This window comes from Populus euphratica, unplaced genomic scaffold (assembly GCF_000495115.2).
Source record: "Populus euphratica unplaced genomic scaffold, PopEup_1.0 scaffold414.1, whole genome shotgun sequence".
NCBI lineage: Eukaryota > Viridiplantae > Streptophyta > Magnoliopsida > Malpighiales > Salicaceae > Populus > Populus euphratica.
The window spans coordinates 187,977-195,329 of record NW_011500038.1 but is presented as its reverse complement, the minus strand read 5'-3'; positions in this window follow the sequence as shown (position 1 = coordinate 195,329).

Here is a 7,353-nt window from a genome sequence, read left to right as displayed (position 1 = left end):
ACTCTTTCCTTATGATCCCCCACATACTGTTGTTCCTACCATTCATGAACCTCCTGTTATTCTTCCTTCTAATCTCCAGTTATCATATGCTCGCTCCAGTTTTTCTACAGGTTCTAATTTTCAACCTGCAGCATCACTTCCACATAATATGACAACACCATTAGAGCCTCTGTCTGATTATGATGTTACTAAAGAGACTTTTGATCACGGTCCCTCTCCAAATCAAACTGCTGATGACATACCTCCTTCCTCTTTAGTTTCTGTTCCTCCATCTTAACCTCAAAATACCCGACTATATCATATTTATGTGCAATCAATAATTTAGGTGAACTCATTCCTTAGTGTTAGGATCGATTCCTATAATAAGATACCGTTTGTTAAATAATTGGCCACTAAAACAAATATAGTCAAAGTGAGCTTATATATTTATCTTTTCATTAATTAATAATTTTTTTTTATTAATTCACTATAGTTACCCTAATAAAATACTATTTAATATAATATTATCTTATAGTTTTTTTTTTGTTTAAGTTTTTTTTTTAGTTTCTTCATTTAACATTAGATTATTTTAAGAATTGTGCTTAATGAATGTTTTTTTTTTTTTTTTATCTATTGAGTTATATACTAGTGTCATAGATTTAGTTTTTTTTTCAACCTTTAATATTAAATCTTTTAGAAGTAAGGTTTCATAATATTTTTATTTGTTTTCTATTAGTTTATCCTGATCTTATAATATAAGTTATGAGTTTGATAAGTTAATTTACCTAGAATCAGGTGGATTAACATGAATCTAGTTGGATTAACCTGAGTCCACCTAGACTCATGTTAATCTAGATGGACGTTAATACATATCCACATGTAAGCATCCATGCATCAATGGCACTAAAAAGAGTTTAAAAGTGTATTCTTTTCATTCTTATCTAACACAAGCAAGTTCAAAGTCCATCGTGCCTTCTATTTAAAAAAAAGAAAAGTAAAGAAAAGAAAAGAAAAAGAAGTCTTCTCACTTGGATGTCCAGTCAAAATAAATATTTTAATTTTTGAATTAAAAGTTTATTTTGCGGCATATTATTTGTCGCTACACGACATTGGGTGACGACTCCACTCTTTTTGTTTATTTAACAAAAAAAAAAGATTTTTCTCGATTGGGAAAAACAAAGATTTTATTGGAGTTGTCATCTAGTAATTTGAGGGAACTAGAAATCCCAAATTAGACATTGGTCCTAGAGATTCAAGTACTGAGTTAGTTATGATTAAGTAAAGGTAGACACCACCCTTAAAATATCTTTTCAAGAGAAAGGTTACCCTTACTTGCGTGTTTTTTATTTGATTAAAATGCTATTACATTTTGAGCTTGTTTTTTTTTTAAAAATGGTTAATATCGGTCCTTAAAACTAGGAGACACGTTAAAAATGATATCAATCCGTAAAAATAGAAGACTCGTCTAAAAAATTGACATTTGTCTCTAAAAATGAGAGTTACGTCTTAGCTACCAAAAGAAATAATAATGAACATAATCCATATTTTGTATTTAAACTTTTGACATTGGTCTTTTTTTTTTTTTGTAAATAAAAGAGACATGTCGACAAATAATATTAATAAGAGACACTTCAAAAAATGACATCAGTCCCTAAAAAATAGGAGAATCATCTAAAATATTGACGTTTGTCCTTAAAAAGGAGAATTACGTTTGGGTTACCAAAAGAAATAATGGACATAATCCATATTTAGTATTTAAATTTTTGACACCGATTATTTTCTATAAATAAAAGAGACGTGTCAACAAACAATATTCATTTATAAAAAAAATTTATTTTAATATCATTGAGAAATGAGTATATTCATACTTAAGAATCGGGCTTTGAACCCGCGAACGATGATATGATAAGATGGGTGTTGGAGCCGCGTCGTTATTCCTTTTATATTTATATTTATTTTTGGTTCTTTTGTTTTGTTACATGCAAAAAAAATTTACAAGTATTTATATATAAAAATATAAAAAATACCATAAGGAATCATAAAAAATTACCTGAGTGCCACTGTATAGGTAAAAGACTGAAATACCCTTGAATTTCTCAAAACATTACAAAAATGCCCTTGTGGCGCGTGTGAGTCATGCGTGGTTACTACTGGAGGCGGTGAAATTTCCCAACAAGATTTCCGTTAAAAAATGGTTGATTCTGGTAGATATGAGGGAGAGGATTCTAATGACGATGGTTTCAACTTCCGTTGATGGCTGATGAGGGAGAATCGTCGGTTTGAAGCTTTGAGTGGCCGACAAAAATTGCAGCCTTTCTTTGGCCAGATGAGGCAGAGAGAGAGATGAAAACTGCCTGGGTTTGTCTTCAGAAGAGGTGATTAACCTTTCTGTGGTGGTTCAAAGGCTTTAAACGGCCGGAAATAGGAGATCATATGAGAGAGAGAGTATTGCCGGCGAGAGGAGAGGGAGACTAAGATGTTGTGAACTATGGGATCTCGGATGAGCTGATCCTTCGGTTGTGATTGGTTTGATCTGTAAGTTGATTAGACGGTCCGGATGGGCTGAGCTGTGATCTGGTGTGTCACGATGTGCTGAGTGCTTGATACATCGGATGGCGTGGCACAACAGGATTGAAGGCTGGATTGTTTTAAGGGCTAAGATGGATTTAGGTTTTAATCCAGTATGGTAAGCCCTATTGTATCCTATTAAATCAAAGGTCCAAAACTAAACACTGTTAAATATAACGGTCAAGATAATTTTGATATTTTTTAATTTTTTTTAAATCAACATCTTACTCACGTGAAGAAAAAATAGAAAAACTTGAATGGTAGTATAATATAAACAAAAATATATTCTCATTCTTTTTCTTTCTCTTCTCTTTTTTTTTTCTCTTCTCTGGCTGATTTTCACTGGCTATTTATAGCCAATGAGGAGGTGACATAAAATCTCGTGATATCTACTTTAAACAAAAATTTCAATGTTACAACTGTACCACTTACCATCGAAAAAATTCCTCCATCTATTATAACAAAAGTTTGTATTATTAATTTTTTTTATTATATATAATAATAAATATTTATAGGGGTAAGATTAAAAACTCAAATCAGTATTAGAAAAAAGCTCGTTTCAATGGTTAAACATCAATTTTAATCACCAAAAACATAAATTATGTTTGAATACTAAAAAAACCTTTATATGGATATCAACTCGGTGGATTGGGTTTTTGACCAAAAATAACAGTTTTGACCCAAAATGGCTTGAAACTCATTTTTTCTTCCAGTCAACATGGTGGACCCATATTAACCCGGTGGACTTAGTTTTGATCGAAAATGATGGTTTTGACCCAAAATGGCTCGAAACTTATTTTTTATCCTGGTCAACATGGTAGGACCCATATTGACCTGATGAACTCGGTTTTGACCGAAAATGATGGTTTTGACCCGAAATGGCCTGAAACTCATTTTTTATTTCGGTCGACATGGTTTGACCTGTATTGACTTGGTGGACTCGGTTTTGATTGAAAATGACGGTTTTGACCCGAAACGACCCAAAACTCATCTTTTACCCTGGTCGACATGGTTTGATTTGTATTGACTCGATAGACTCGGTTTTGATCGAAAATGACGGTTTTGACCCGAAACTCATTTTTTAGCCTGGTCGATATGGTTTGACTCATATTGACCCGGTGGAATTAGTTTTTATGGAAAGAAAGATGTGGTTGACCCCAAGAAAAATATATTTTTAAATTTTAAACTTTTTTTCTTAATGTTTTTGGATTTTTTATGAATAATAAAATAAAATAACATTCAAAAAAAGCTTAGTGAATCCAAAATTAGGTTATAACATTATTCATTAATATTTAAATAATAAATTTTCCCATATTAAATAATTTAGAATGTTGTATATTTTAGATATGTTAATTGTGCATGATTTATGTCCATATGTGTGTGTGTCTATATATATATATATATATATATACATATATGTGATAGAAAATAAGCATTAAGAGAAAAAATAAGTTAAGGACTTTAAAAATAAAAGGTATATTTAGTCTAACAAGAAAACTTATGATTTCTCCATCAAGTGTATAAATTAATGACTTTGATACATTAGAAAAAAAGCTATCAATTTCTTTTATACAGTTTAGTATTTTGTGCTTTCATATAATTAAAGTTATTTATTGAAAGTATGTGTTCTTGGTTTTCACTTTTAATTTATTGAAACTTTATGATGATATTGTTAACAAATATTAGTACTCTAGGAGTGATTAAACTCACATATAATAAATATTAGAGATGTAGGACATAATTTTAAGATAAGTTAATTTTTTTCTGCAGGAGCTAGATTAGCATTTAGGGACAAAAAGCAAAATTTTCACCTTTTTAACACCATTTTAAGTGTAGTTTTATCAAACTTCTCATTAGAACATTGCTTAAAATGCACTCATTATGTTCTACACTAAATGTTAATTTTGTGGAAAAACAATGTTATCCATCAAATAAATGAATAAAAAATTGACTAACCAAAAAAAAAAAGAAAAAAAGCAAGCCTGGTGCATTAAGGGAGTAATTAGCTAATTGGAAACCTAGTAAAAAAAAGTGTCGTTAAAGATCCAATTATTTTCAATGAAGTATTAATTGAAAGAGATAGGCAACTAACTGTATAATAGATGACAAAAGAGAATGCAAGGTTCATTGATTTTTAAGGCCATCTAATTTATTCATTAAAAACTTTCTATTGTCTGGCACATTAATATCTATAATAAAAATATAAAACAATGAATAAAAAAATAGATGGGAATTTGTTATCTACAAATATGAATTTTTAAATTGAGAGTACTATAAATTATACAAATTCTAGTTTTTGTTGGAAGAACACTTGGTGTGGTAGGAGTTTATGGACAACAAAACAATATTTAGTTTAGTCGATACAAAACTAAAGAAAAAGAAGAAGATCTGAAAGGAACATAATCTTATTAAATGGTTTCTCTTGTGTATTCCTTTCTACATATATTTAATTATGCTTCTGATTACAAGTCTATTGACAAGCCTTAAATCCTAGACAAACAATGAATTAAACTATTTCAAATGAATTCCTAATCTAAATAGTAAATGTATTCTACCAATTTAACCATTTCTGAATCAATTGACTGCTTTATAGAATTCAATCAGTCAACCAGTTTTTAACTAGTCAACCAGTACACTGGTTCTTCTTTTTTTTTTAGAAAAACTTAAATTTGACTTATTTTCAACATCCCCTTTAAACTTGATTTCCTTATAACTATCCATATATCTTTCATCTTGGCAAAAATATCATGTTTGAGTGGCTTGGTGAAAATGTTAGCGACTTAGAATTGGGTCTTTATATATTTGACTTCAACTTCTTTGTTTGCAATGCAATCATGTAGGTAATAAAATCTTGTGTCAGTGTGCTTATTTTTATCATAAAAGACATGATTCTTTGCTAAGGTAATGACTTACTAATGTATTGTGCACATAAATTTTTGTAAGTTTTTTTTATGGCAATCATAACTCTTTTAATAATTTTCTTAGCCATATGGAATGATAAACACATGTTGTAGTAGCTACATATTCAACATCACAGGCTAATAATATAACTATAGATTGCCTTTTTTGAACTCCGTGTGAATTTTATATCTCCCATATAGAAAACAAAACTTATAGTGCTATTTTTATAATTTATATTTCTAGCCCAATCACTATCACTATAATTTATAAGTTTAAAGTTAAGATATCCACATAACAAGCTAAAATCATTAATACCTTTGACATACCAAATAACTTGCTTTAATTCTTTAAAATATGTTATAGTTGGTGTCTTCATGAATCTACTAGCAAGTCCTACTCCAAAAAGAATATCTAGACAAGAGCATGTTAAGTATCTCAAACTTTCAACTAGGCTATTAAATGTTGTAGAGTTTATCTTTTCTTCTTCATTATTCTATGACATCTTCACTCCACACTTAGCTACTATTTTCATTTTTGCACAACCTTTAATTTTAAACTTCTTCAAAAGCTTTCTTATAAATTTCTCTTGACTTACAAAGATTTTATCTTCTTATAACTTGATCTCAATCCCTAATTAGTTTCTCATAAAATCAATATCAATTATCTCAAACTTCTTAATCGTTATTTGCTTGAAGTCTCTAAACATCTTTGGATTATTTCTTATAAAGATCAAGTCATCAACATATAAGCATATAATAAGAGTATCATCACTCTTTTTTGTCTTTACATATATAACATATTCATGGGGATATTTTACAAAATCATTCTTTAAGAAATAACCATCAATGCGATTATACCAAGCCTATAGGGCTTGCTTTAATCCATACAAGGCTTTGTTTAACTTTAAAACATTGTCTTTATATCCATTCACTTCATAATTCATAGATTGCTCAATATAGACTCCTATTCAAGAAAGCAATTTAGAAAAGCTGACTTAACATCCATTTAATAGATTTTCCATTTATGTTGGGTAGTTGTGGTGATGCTTAATAAAATGATCTCTAATCTAGCAATTGAAGCAAATACTTTATCATAGTTAATATTATGCTTTTAACTATAACCTTTTACCGTTAACCTTGTTCTGTGCCTCTCTACTTCTCCTTTGGTATCTTTTTTTTTTATAAATCTATTTAACACATATTGGTTTCTTATCTTTTGGTTAAAGAATCAATTTTCATTTGTCATTCTTCTCAATTAATGCAATCTCCTCTTTCATAACAATTCTTCACTTTTCATCCTTTATTGTTTTTTCAAATACTATAAATTTATATGTGGTAAGATGACGATAAGAAACCATAGTGCGAGTATTGCAAGAAACCATGGTATACAAAAGAAACATGCTATCAACTTCATAGTAAACAAACAAACTGGAAGCTAAGATTCAAACATGAAGGTTGAGCCTACCAAGCCATTACCGAAGAGATTTAAGAGCCTTTAATCAAATTGGATTCAATCCTTTTTACTAAGGAATAACTGGAGCACCTATACAAGTTGATTTAATCTTTAAAAATATCTTTAACCCCATCTTGTTCTCTTGTATAAAAGGGTAATATCTTTACTACTGTGTCTTTTAATGTTATCCCTAAATTTATTTGATCATTCTGGCACAATTAATCATATGATTGCTTGCTTTAAATTGCTCTAATCATATAAATCATGAGCATGCAATAAAAAGGTTAAAATCATAGATGGTTCATTCTCAGTAATTGCCAGAATAGGAACTATCAAAGTCACTTTATTATTAATCCTTTAAGAAGCACTTCATGTTTCTAATTTCTCATATAATTTATTGTTTATAAGTAAATTAATGTTGATCATTAGTGTTGAGTTAATTTATACTCTACT